Raw genomic sequence first — 13,702 nt, forward strand, 5'->3', positions numbered from 1 at the left:
TGAGCAATCATTAACCTTCAGACACCGAGTTTGCTTTTTGCTTTGTGGCATTTGTTATTATTATTATTTTATTATTATTATTATTTTTCGTATACTAACTAGTTTAATTCAGAATGTGTCAGGAGAAAATTACAACCAATTTACAATTGACTGCAATGTATAATACTTATGTTTCTATAAAGCAGACCTTGCTTATAAGATGATTCTCATAGCTTTGCGGGTGTTTGTGGATCAGGATAATTATTTTCAGTGTGTCTGTCGTTGGGATGCTCCTTTAGTATCCTCTTCTGATTGCCAGGCCTCTACAAGCTGGCCTTGGAGAAACTCAATTTGGAGATCAACCTTTGGCAGTCTTCATCTACTCGCTAGGAGGCTGGAACCCCAAAGGGGTTAGAAATTGGGCTTCTGGAGACAGGCACTACTTGGGTCCCTTCTTCCTTCAACAACTGACACACCAGCCTTCAGTAAACAGTGTGGCCATTTGTAATGAATACTGGAGCTGGAATATATTGGGGTTGAAAAACAAAGGAAATCAGAAACAGTGTCCTGCATAAATCAGAAGGGGGTGGGGGACAGAAAAGTATCATTTCTGATGTCTACTAATCACGCTGACCCTGTTTTCTGAATTTATCTGTTTTGTCCTTCTCAGATCTGTTTGTGTTGCTCAGCCATTTCTGGCAACCAGTAATTCAGGAGTGAAATGCACAGGGTCACTCTTTGGTGTCTATCATACATGATATCTTCAGACACTTTCAGAATGCCGATTATCTCGTGGGTATTGTGTGGGCCCTGTTAGATATTCATTTATTCATTCTCTCATGGTGCAGGGTTGGTAGGGGGAGCACTCGGGACTACTTGCACAGAGGGATTTGATAAAGTGTATTTATAAGCCCCAGTGTACTGTGTTTGGTGAAAAATAACAGAAAGACATAACTCCTTTTCTATTTTCTTCATTTAGAATATTCCAATGATGAGAGTTATTTCATAATTAATACATAGACTGCAGCATGAAAATTCCGTGTTTCCAAATGTTTGATTCAAAAGCTAAAAAAAGTAGGAGAAATTGATCATTGTCATTCTTTAAACATTTTAAAGCACCCTCAACAGACTAGGTACTACGTACGCTGAAAGGGAAGAAGAGCTTGACCACTGAACGATAGAAACAGAAACGAGGATGCCTAAGTAGCCAGGTGATCTCTGACGAGTGAATGGGTTCCCTAGATGTAATGAATGTGATAGGGCACAGAATGTTCTATGAGTTGCATTGTTGCTAGGGTGGGGGCAGGAGAATGAGTAGGAGATGGGAACTTCTTTGTCCTCACCCAAAAGAGACAGATTTCTTTTCCAAACATAGGGCGCTAGTGTTTGGGAATTTTCTGTACTTCTTCTTCCTGATGTTGTTTTCTTGCTCACTGGATTCCAGCTCACACAACTGTCAACACTGCATTATGACTTTTGTGGCTGGTGGTAAGTGGTTCACTTACTTTGCTTTTGCCTTTGTGGGCCTCTTCCTCCATAAAAATATTGATAATCATATTTTACAACTGTACTGGTATAAGATCACATAATCCAGGCTGGATTCACTTTTACATATTCATTATTATTATATGGTTCTTTTTCTTATGATTTTAAATAAAATGAAAATCTTGTAAACCCCTAAAATTATTGTGGGCCCTGGGTACTGTGCTTCCTGTGCCTAAGGGAGAATTCAGCCCTAAGGGTGGGCAAAAACACACAACTGACCTTTGCTCAAGTTGAAGATACCCTGGGGGAACAAACCAAATAGGGGAGAGAAGTCACAGTCCCTTTTCCTCAGGTTAAAGCATTCACAGTTCATTCCAGACACTCCCAGATTCGACTTTCTATGGGGGGCCCTTCTTGGGGAGCTCACCCTTATCTGGCCCTCTTCCCCCAGTGGTGGAGGCCACTCTTAAGGGGCCCAGAAAATACAGCAGTCAGAGGTTTGGGGTTAATGGGAGGGTAGCTGGGAAGGCACTTTGGAGAAAGAAAAGTTTAGACCTTAAAGGAAGGATAAATTGTAGATAATGGAAAAAAGGGGGAGGGAGTTTCCATGTCAAAGCAAAGGTTGGGCAGAAGGCCAAATATTTTTCTGGTTTCAACCATAAGCTTTAAAATAGTCAACACCTGGCAGTTATAGAATAGCCCAGAAACCACTGTCCTCTTCGCTGAGTGGATAGTTACTAAATTATAATGACTTTAAGCAGGTGGAATGCTGGGGCCAAGGATGAGGTTCACCTAAGACACAGGAGAAAAAGTCAAAGTGATGTCTGTGGCAATTAGGCCATTCATTTGTTCACACATTTGATTTTTCACCATCCCTTATTGAATACCATTTTTCAAACAGTATAGGAAACTTCTCATGAGATCGAGCTTGAAAGGCCAGCCCTTGTTCTCAAGAAGCTCAGTCTAGTAGGGCAAAGGAGTAGGAAAATGTAAATAGTTACTCTTAAATATGACCAAGGCAATTAGAAAATTATGCACTGGGGCAGAAGTAGCACTGAGCAAGGAGCTCCTGCCTCTTTCTTGGGATCAGAGAAAGTTTCACTTTGGAGGTGTGGGTTGAGTTGTGTTTAGATAGATGAATAGGTTTTCCCCAACTTAAAAAGGTAAGAAAAGACATCCTAGGTAGGGAGATAAACATATGCAAAGAAGAGGTGAGAAGGTTGACAAATGCAGAGAACTCCAACAGTTTGTTATCACTGGACTTTTAAATTTTCCCCTGGGGAATTTGGAGTCGAGGTGTGGTCGCAGGCATGGTGAGATTGCAGAGGTAAGGTTTTAAGCAGAGAAAGTCAGTCAGTTCACAGGGGCAGAGGATGAACTGCAAGGTAAAATATGGAAGTAGGAAGATGTGTTAGGAGCCTATTGTGATTAATTTCCATGCTAGATAATGAGGACCTTATTCAAGGTAGTGGGGATGAGGACAGAACGTGTTTATTTAGGCTGAGGACCGATTGGTTGTGTTTAGAAGGAGAAGGTTAAGATAACTCTCAGGTTTCTGGGACATTATGTAGCTTATGGAAACTAATAGAAAATTAAGATGGGGTAAAGAGATGGTTACAGTTTGATTCTCATTATTTACTGTAGTTACTTCTATAAAGTTGTCTAAAACACTGAATTAAGAAACATTAAACTACTGTTCCTAGGGGAAATACAGAGTTAGTTTCCTTTGAGCCTCTGGTCACAACATTTTCATCAACTGATGTTACATAACCTTATTTTATGTGTTTCTGTTTAAAGACACCTTATTTAATATGTATTGTTGATTCATTAACATCAAAGTCACAGCTAAAAACACTGTAACTCATACCTACATGAAGCTAACCCAACACATGTATTTGCTCTACAAGGCACGTCACACTCTTCATGTGCTTAGGAATACTAGAGAATATTTCAGCACTATGCTTGGTATAGTATTTACTTTACTTTAATTAATTTATTTAATTAATTAACTTTTTTTTTTTTTGAGATAGAATCTCTCTCTGTTGAACAGGCTGGAGTGCAGTGGCACAATCTCAGCTTACTGCAACCTCCGCCTCTCGGGTTCAAGTGACTCTCCTGCCTCAGCCTCCCGAATAGCTGGGATTACAGGCGTGCACCACCACACCCATTCATTTTTTGTATTTTTAGTAGAGACAGGGTTTCACTGTATTGGCCAGGCTGGTTTTGAACTCCTGACCTCAAGTGATCAACCCACCTCGGCCTCCCAAAGTGCTGGGATTATAGGCATGAACCACCGTGCCTGGCTGGGGGTAGCATTTTAAAAAGTGAAATCCCCAACAAAAAGCACAAAAATATGATGAATGTGGCACTACATAGACTGCAGAAAGGACACTTGTTAACTGTGTAAGAGCTGAAGGAAGAAAGTAGAGCATTGCCTTGTTTGACCCTGCTGGGAACATGTGTGACCAACACACAACCCAAAATTTTCACTGCTTTCTGAATGTCTGGAAGTGAGTGTGAAAACAGTGTGAGTTTTTATTTTCAGGTTTTCAAATAAATTTTAGGAAGGAGAAAAATTCACAAATGTGGGATCTGTGAATCATAAAGATTGACTGTAATCATTTGGAATTTGGAAATTTTGCTTTTGACGTGCTTTGAAGACATGCAGCTGCAATGTCTTAGAATGAAAGTTGCGAGAGATGTTGACCCAGAAAGTAGATCCTGACTTTGTGAGAGATCATGATGGAGTATAAGATTATTTACATAATGTAAACACAGAGTGTCAGGATGGAGGGGGGTGAAGGGGGGCTGCTTCAATGCTGCGGCAAGATTGGCAGGGTGCGTGAGGCCTTATAAAAGGAGCTTTTGATCCTCAAGTGGTGAGTTTCTACCTGCGCTGCTTCCCTTCACATCTTGCAGTAGAATCTAGTGTAAGCTGGGCTATGGCTGACATCCTTGTGAGAGGTCCAGGGAACTGGATTCAAAATTACTACTGCAAAAGTCACTTTTCGAGCTATGCTTCATGGAGAACAAAGTCTTCTAGAAGAGGAGCATGGGTCAGAACTCAGTGGAGAGGACAACTCTGTGAAGTGTCCACGTCTCATGCTCTGGGCTGCTGCCTTGGTAGGGAAAATGAGTGTATCAGCTGCTCTGTCCTGGATCTCTTGTACCCGCTTTACACTCACACCAACACAACTTCTTTGAGATATGTGACTTCAGAGAGCCATACTTTGGGGCCAGACGTTCTGCTGTGATGTTCTTTCTTCAGTTATAAGTTTCTGGTATTTCAAGCCAACCCCATCCTTTCTCTGCAAACCTCGTGGTCCTTTTGTCTGAGTCTATCTTTTCTCCACCATAATCTCATTCTCACAGATCCCTCTAACTAAGCGAAAACATTTAAGACAAAAAGATGAGTTAGATTTGGAACTCAACTGCTAAATACTCTTCTTTCTTTCCTTTCCTCTGTGCTATGTGTTAGACACTGCTAGAATGTGTGTATGTAGTGACAAATGAACTAGGTGCAATCCCTGCACTCTTGCACCTTATAGTGTAGGACATACGATACAGTGAGAGGCAGGCTGAAGCCTGGACACCCCAGGGGTCAAGGCCCAGGTTGTGTCAGTATTTGCTGATGTAAGATTGCACAGGTCATGTTAGCTCTTAGAATCTCTTCTCTCATTTGTAAAACATTTGGATTTGGGTTTCTAGGTTCTTTTCTGCCCCTTTATGTTCAATGATTCTATAAAGTGAAATTCTCTCACATTGTGTTTCAGGGTGGTGGCAAATGTAATCTTTGAACTTGGTTGTTGTAAGCAAGACTCAATCAAGATCGTCTAAGTTCCTGAAAGCTTTGAGCCACCAGCACTGCGTATGCGTACCCCTGCAGAAAGTACAGGGTGATTGTCAATGCTTACCATGCAACTGTTGAGCCCTGAAGTATTTGGATTCTGTAGAGAAATTAACTGAATGGAAGGGAAGATGGGAAAAAAATCCTTGGGAAAAGGATTTGATAATACCTTGCACAATTTAACACCAGCTGGAGAGTGGATCCACCATTCCCATTGTTATGCTCGGGTTTAACTGAATGACTCCATTTGAAAGCCACCGCTGTGCTGTTGTAAACAGTAGCAGGAGCTCATGTATTGTCCAGGGTCCCCAAGAACATCTTAGAGATATGAGGAGACCCTATTCGAAATACCGAAGTTGAGTTACTTTACCAGAGGCGAACACAGAGCTGAAAACCTGTCTCAGGTGCAGTAATTTTTGCATCGCACTCCCTGCTTTCTCAGATGCAGATCTAGTGAAAGCATGAAATGAAGCATGAATCCTATTAAGTTTTTTTTTTTTTTTTAGAGGGAGTTTCGCTCTTGTCGCCCAGGCTGGAGTGCAGTGGCGTGATCTCAGCTCACTGCAACCTCTGCCTCCTGGGTTCAAGTGATTCTCCTGCCTCAGCCTCCCCAAGTAGCTGGGATTACAGTTGCCTGCCAGCACACCTAGCTGATTTTTGTATTTTTGGTAGAGACAGGGTTTCACCATGTTAGCCAGGCTGGTCTTGAACACCTGACCTCATGATCCGCCCACCTTGGCCTCCCAAAGTGCTGGGATTACAGGCATGAGCCACTGTGTCTGGCTTAAAAATTGTTTTTCATATAAGTATTAGGTAACACCCCAGCAGAGGCTGGTGGTTCTTCTACTATACAATGTACACCTGTGGTTCAGATTTTCACTCTCAGCAGAAGAAAGCTTAGAGAGATGTTATACGTGAAAGAACCTCACACCTGCAATGAATGACTCAAAAACTTACAGGAAGTGTTTTACTACACTTTATTGTGTAAATATATTCCTTCTGCAAAAGGTAATTTTAAGGAAAAAAATTATACCCATCACAAAAGATCCCCATTTTGTTTGCTTTATGGCTAAAGAATGGTTCTATTTAAACTAATCATCTATTATAAGACATTGAGGTTGAACCCACAGAGTAGGGCATGGCTCTTGGGGTTGGCATTGCCCTTGACTGGCCATGTGACCTTAGGCATTAGAATAAATTTCTTTGGCACTTTCCCTGACTGCAATGTGCAGACAGCAGCAATTTCTATCCTTTTTTCTTACCCTGTATGTTGATTACTACATAGTAAAGTGGATGGAGTTCTTCAAGAGAAAGGCTTGCTTTGAGTACAGGCCCACTGGGTCATATGGATGGGATGCACCAGTATTATTTAGAACTGTGATCAGAATTGAACTGAGTTACTAAAAAATGCAAGGCATTTAGACTCTTGGGAATACTTGACCATTACAAAATGTGGCCAAAATTATAATGAAATTACTGCTTAGGCTTTTCGGACTTCAGAAACTCTGGTCACCTCCGACAAAGAAGGGGCTCGAGTTCGTGGGCACTCTCTTCTCCTGGCTGTTTTCTATAGTAAATTGTTTTACCTTCTTCCTTTCCAGACCTCTTGTTTCCTGCCTCTTGTTCTCTGCTTCCTCCATTTTTGCTTCTTGTTCTTCTTTTCTCAGTGTTCCTCTGCTACTCACACAAGTGTGGGAATCGGTATTTAAACTCAAACACTTGGGGTCTAAGGAGTCTGTGGGAGTCAAGTGACACAGTCTTTTGTTGGGACCCAGAGAAGGATTATATTACAACGTTCCAGTTCCCCAGGGAAAAGAGGAGTTTGCTATTTCAGCAGTTTAATTAAGAAAGAGCTGATACTGAGGGTCATGTCTGAAGAGACAACAAACCAAACCCCCAAATGAACGTCTTCTAGAATGCCAAGCCCTTGTAAAGAGCCTACTATCAAAGTTGCAACACTTAGGAAGTGCTGAGATAGTGTGTTTTCCATTATTAGCATTATTTTTTAAAAAGGTATGGGATATCTATCATAAGGCCCATATGTACAACTGGGCCTCTTGAGATTCAGCAGATGAGAGCTGCTAAATTTAAAAAGTTTGACTGAAATGTAAACATGGAGTTTTAAGAGAACACACATCCACTGAATTGAGAAAAACAGTGAGTTGTGAAAAATTAAATAAAATAATACTGAATCACTTGGATTTGCTTTTAAAGTGACATGAAATTTTTTTGGCATATTAATTTAATTTTAGGTATAATTCAACTTATTTCCTTTCTAAAACATGTTTTAAGGTTTATTTGGTCACATGCTGTCTGTCCCCTTCAAATGCCTCCCTCGTACTCTGTCCTCCTTCAAGGCCCTCCCAGGCTCTTTGACATTTGCAGGCAAAATAATCTCCCATCAGCCATCCTGTAGCTTTTGCTGAGGCTGCTATCGTAGCACTTACCACTGAGCACGTCTCCAATTATATGCCACTTCCGCAGGAGGCCTCCTTTGAAGTTAATGGCCCCTTCTGGGGTTGTCTTACCTCTTTGTCCTAGCCCCTTTCCCAAGACTTGCTCCTCCTTCCTGTAATGGTCTGTCAACCTCCTCTTCTGGCTGAACCACAAGCCTCCTGGGGAGGAGGGGGCTAACACTGTCTTGCTCACCTGGTATTAACACCTACCATGATGGTTGATCCATAGTGGAATGCACATTTCACTGTCAAAGCTAAAAGTGTGCTTTCTTATCATTGTTTTTGAAGTAAGCAATTTTTTTTTTTTTTTTTTTTTCAGATGGAGTCTCATTCTGTCACCCAGGCTGGAGTACAGTGGCATCATCTTGGCTCACTGCAACCTCTGCCTCCTGGGTTCAAGCAGTTCTCCTGCTTCAGCCTCCCATGAAGCTGGGATTACAGGTGCCCACCACCACAACCAGCTAATTTTTGTATTTTTAGTAGAGACAGGTTTTCACAATGTTAGCCAGGCTGTCTGAAACTCCTGACCTCAGGTGATTTGCCCACGTTGGCCTCCCAAAATGCTGGGATTACAGGCATAAGCCACTGCGCCTGGCCTGAAGTAAGCACATTTTTAAAAAACTTTTATTTTAAGTTTTCAATCAAATTTATCATAGGCCGGGCGCAGTGGCTCACGCCTGTAATCCCAGCACTTTGGGAGACCAAGGCGGGCAGATCACCTGAGGTTGGGTGTTCAAGACCAGCCTGACCAACACGGAGAAACACTGTCTCTACTAAAAACACAAAAATTAGGAGGGCGTGGTGGCACATGCTTGTAATCCCAGCTACTTGGGAGGCTGAGGCCGGAGAATCGCTTGAACCTGGGAGGTGGAGGTTGTGGTGAGTGGAGATTGCGCCATGGTGCTCCAGCTTGGGCAACAAGAGTGAAACTTTGTCTCAAAAAAAAAAAAAAAAAAAAAAAAAGAATTATCTCTGAATTATGTTGTTATGAATTGCAAATAGACCTATTCCTCCACACATGGTAACATTGAAGATTCCTCTGTTTACTTCCACATGGTATTGCTTCTGCCTAGAATTCTGCATCAATCAGTTTTGTTGATTAACTCCCACGCATCCTTTGGATCTCAGCTTTAAGGTGGCTTCCTTTCCTAGCATCTCCCTCTCCTCCTGCTCACCAATTTTGAAACAATTTCCTCTAAACTCATTGCTCATCACACCTTTTATTTTTATTTCACGACACTTATCAAAAGTATAGATTTCTTTTTCTTTTCTTTTTTTTTTTTTTTTTTGAGACAGAGTTTCACTCTTATTGCCCAGGCTGGAGTGCAATGGCACGATCTCGGCTCACCGCAACCTCCACTTCTGGGGTTCAAGCGAGTCTCCTGTCTCAGCGTCCCGAGTAGCTGGAATTACAGGCATACGCCACCACACCCGGCTAATTTTGTATTTTTAGTAGAGACGGGGTTTCTCCATGCTGATCAGGCTCTCAAACTCCCGACCTCAAGTGATGTGCCCACCTCAGCTTCCCAAAGTCCTGGGAATGCAGGCGTGAGCCACCGCGCCCAGCCAGATTTATTTTTTATGATTTGTTTTTTTCTACTAGACTGTAAGCTACCTGCAAATAGATAACTAATATATTTAGTTTAACATTGTATCGTTAGGACCTGGCACAATATCTGGCACAAACCAAGTGTGCAATAAATCTTTGTAAAATTATGATATATTTTGCTTTTTCTACTGTGTAAGAGATACTATACCTAGATAATTGTTAGCCCTTACCAGGAAGTTTGGTGTCTCTATTGCCTTCAGGATGAAATACATACATTGTATTAGTGATAAAGAGGAATACAAAAAGTGTAGCGATTGACTGTGGAAATATTTTCTTAACATAATGTGTGTGGTTTTTTTTTTCCTTTTTTCAGACAGACTCTTGCTCTTATTGAACAGTCTGGAGTGCAGTGGCGTGATCTCAGGTCACTGCAACCTCTGCCTCCCAGGTTCAAGTGATTCTCCTGCCTCAGCCTCCCGAGTAGCTGGAATTATAGGCAGCTGCCACCACACCCAGCTACTTTTTGTATTTTTAGTAGAGATGGGGTTTCACCATGTTGGCTAGGCTGGTCTCGAACTCCTGACCTCGTGATCAGCCTGCCTCAGCCTCCCAAAGTGCTGGGATTACAGGCGTGAGCCACCGAGCCCAGCCAATAATATTTGTAAATATTAAACATTAAGGAAATTCATGATGCTAGAGAACTATATATTTATTCGATAATGCCATTAAATGAGTTTATATGTTATTAATTACAGTATTATATAATTTTGAGGGATGATGTATATGGTGAGAGAAATAGACTTAATTATTTCTAAATTTATTTTTAATTGACAAAAATTGCATATATTTATCAGATACAACCTGTTTTGAAATAGGTATACATTATAGAATGGCTAAATTTAATTAACATATGTATTACCTCATATGCTTATTTTTGTTGTGATAAGAACACTTAACATCTACTGTCAGCAATTTTTGAGAATACAATACATTGTTATTAACTACAGATAACCATGTTGTTTAATAGATCTTTTGAATTTCTTCCTCCTATCTAGCTGAAATTTTGCATTCTTTGGCCAACAAATGTACAACCTTTTTGGTAGCTGGATACATATATCACACTCCTTGCAATATTAGGCCCAGAGTCCCCACGCTTTTTGGTTGCTGGGTGTCTAGAGCTCAGGTTGAGGAAATTAAGACTTCAGGAATATTTCTAAGAGGAGAGAGAAGACTCAAAGGATAATTGAGAGGATTCAAGGATTTGTTGAGTTCTAGTGCTAGTGGCATTTACATATGCCCTTCAATTTTGTATTGTTTAAAAATTTTCATCTTCCTTTTCAAGACTACATGGATTAATTTTAAATACTCTTTAAATAACCAGCAGTTGCTCTGGCATGTGTTCATTGATGACCATATTTAGTTAAGAAGACACTGTTCTTCTGTATCTGCTTTCAGCTCTGATTGATGGTATGGAAATATGCACTTATTAAAGTACAACAAACCAAAGCATTATGTAATAGGTAGAAGCAAACACATAATCAGATAAATGCATAAATATTTACAGAGTTTAGCTGCATTTGGCATTAAAACAAATAAGCAAAAAACCACATTGTCACCATTCTTTCAAAATTTTAGTCAGGCAGCCTTCAGGTAGAGCAAAGAGACCTTCTAGGCAGTGAAATTGATGTGAGAGCTAATACTTACCTTGGGCTAAAATATGCCAGCTAAGTGATTTATAGGTATTAATTCATATAGTGCTTATACTAACTGTAGTGGATGCTGTAGTGTGTCACACAGATGTTCCCCTATAGGCCCAATGCATTGCTCCCATTTCCTGAAGTGTTGTCTGCTGATAGCTCATAGCTAAATCCTTCCCTAGAAATTGCTCTTGGCAGGGAGGAGCTGCCTGTCCAAAGTGACATACTTTTCCATGCCTATATCCAATCACTGATCAATATCTCTTCAGGGCCATGCCAGCTTCGGAGCTGGAATTAGTGGGAACAGCTGAGGCCTGTGTTGCCACTGCCTCACTGTTCAACTTCTATCTCTCTTCAGTCTTGCTTCTCTCACTGCCTTACCGGTGTTTGTCCTGAGAGCATGCCCTCCATAAATTTAACATCTCTTGGAGTGCTATTATCAGAATTTATGAGAAAGTTGAGGTGCAGAGAGGTCAAGGAACTTGTTGCAGCTGGCTGAACTGGTAAGTTGCAGAGCTAGCACCTGAACCCAGAGTGCGTGACCTTAACTACCATCTTTTAGAGCACAAGGTTGTGGTGATATAGTAGATCAGCTGTGCCACGTCATAAGGCTATTCAAACTGGAGGTTGGAAGAGTTTTGACAGATCCATTGGGTAACTGGGGTCCTTCGTATTCAGGGGAAAGCATGGGTTTGGAAGTCGAACTGATGAGAATTCTAATTTGAGCTCTAGTCCTTCCTGGAAAAGTTGCTTATTTATTTTGTCTCAGTTTTCTCTATTATAAAATGACAATAACGACACCAAACTTATAGGGTGATAGTGAAGATTAAATATAACGTATGAAAAGCAATTTGTATAGCACCTAGCATGATTGCAGCAGGTAACCAGCTAATGCATGGTCATTGCTGTTGTTTTAGGGTAGGTTTTTTTTTTTCCCCGAGAGGGAGTCTTGCTCTGTCGCCCAGGCTGGAGTGCAGTGGCACGATCTCAGCTCACTGCAACCTCCGCCTCCTCTTCACTCCATTCTCCTACCTCAGCCTCCCCACTACCTGGAACTACAGGCGCCCGCCACCACGGCCGTCTACGTTTTTTGTAGTTTTGGTAGAGACGGGGTTTCACCGTGTTAGCCAAGATGGTCTCAATCTCCTGACCTAGTGATCTGTGCGCCTCGGCCTTCCAAAGTGCTGGGATTACAGGCCTGAGCCACCGTGCCCAGCCGTTTTAGGGTAGATTCTTAAGCCAGGGTGGAAATTCCTAGAGAAGATGGGAATAGAAGTCAAAATACTGAAAAGGGTATTTTAGAAAGGTAGAGATGGCTGCATGGTGTGTGATGGTGTATGATGGGATGGAAGAGCTGGATGCGGCTATGTTAAGTACCAATAATTAGAATTTTCTAGTAATATAAAGATATGTAGCAAAGAGGGTCAAATGGCTGTGGAAACACAGCGGAAAAGAGTAAACCTGGGTGATATCTTAAAGAATTGGCAAGATTCTGTGCATAGAAGGCAAGCAAAGAGGCAGTGAAAAGCAGCCAGGCAATTTGAAGAACAAAAGGCTGAGGAAAGTAATACCATTGAGGGAAAATATAGGGAAACCGAGGGAGGTGCAGTAGTTGCGGCCGTGGTGAAAAATTCCAGTGTTGAGGTGAAGGTGAGTAATAGATGTGAAAAGGATTGAGAAGAATCTGAACAATGAAAAAGGATTTTTTTCTGCAAAGCCAATGGTTTTATTAATTTTGATCTTTAAAAGGCAGGATTTCTGGTTGTAACTTTTCTGGCTGAAATTTTGAGGACAGAGAGACAACAGATGTGGCTGCTGCCTGTAACAGATGCCATCCTTGCATGAAAGGGAGACGAAGACATTGGAATGGGGAAGGGCATCAGAGATTGGGTTGGCAAAGGAAAGGGTCAAGATAGATTCATGCATGGAGATCACGTGAGGGGCAGATTCTGTCTTTTTACAAACGAAATCCCTCTCTATGTGGGTCCTGTGGCAGGTATTCTTCCGCGAAACGTTCCAATTCCAAAACCGACTCAGTGATTTTGCTATGTTTTCACTTTTGGGGGTTGTTTTAGAATGAAGTTTCAAGGCCATTGTGTCTCTTCCGTTCTTTTGCTTAAGAGCAACACGGTAGAATGCCTAGGCAGGCAACACCAAGGGGTTCAGAAGAACTATTTCTGTTTTTCCGCAGGGCTTAATAAGGAAGCAGCCTATTCTCCCTGAGGGAAATGACAGTTCATGAAGGCCAAATATATTTCTGTAAATTGTGAAGGATAATAATATTGTTCCAATTAAGCTCTTCATGCTCACAGTATAGAGGCCAACCTGACCTTATACAAATAGGACGGTAGGAAAAGAGGTGCTATTGCCAAAATGCTCTCACCTGGAAGATAAATGTTTCAAATAAGCAGTTGCCAAAAAACTCCAGAGAAGCTAGGAGCATCATTTTATTGTTTCAAACAGATGAATAGATGAATTTTTAAATTGAGAAACTATAGGGAGCTGGAATCAAGGAATTTGAAAGTATCAGCCATGCTGAGCCAAGTGGCCTCTCAGAGTCCAGGATTTCTTATGTTCCAATAACAAAGCCGAAATCCTTTAGGCAAACAGTCTTAGAAAAAAAAAATTTTATTATTGGCTCACTAGATGAATTTAACTTTGAGCTCCTAAAGTATGTTTGTTTTAGCGA

Source organism: Chlorocebus sabaeus, chromosome 13 (genome assembly GCF_047675955.1).
Source record: "Chlorocebus sabaeus isolate Y175 chromosome 13, mChlSab1.0.hap1, whole genome shotgun sequence".
Taxonomy (NCBI): Eukaryota; Metazoa; Chordata; class Mammalia; order Primates; family Cercopithecidae; genus Chlorocebus; species Chlorocebus sabaeus.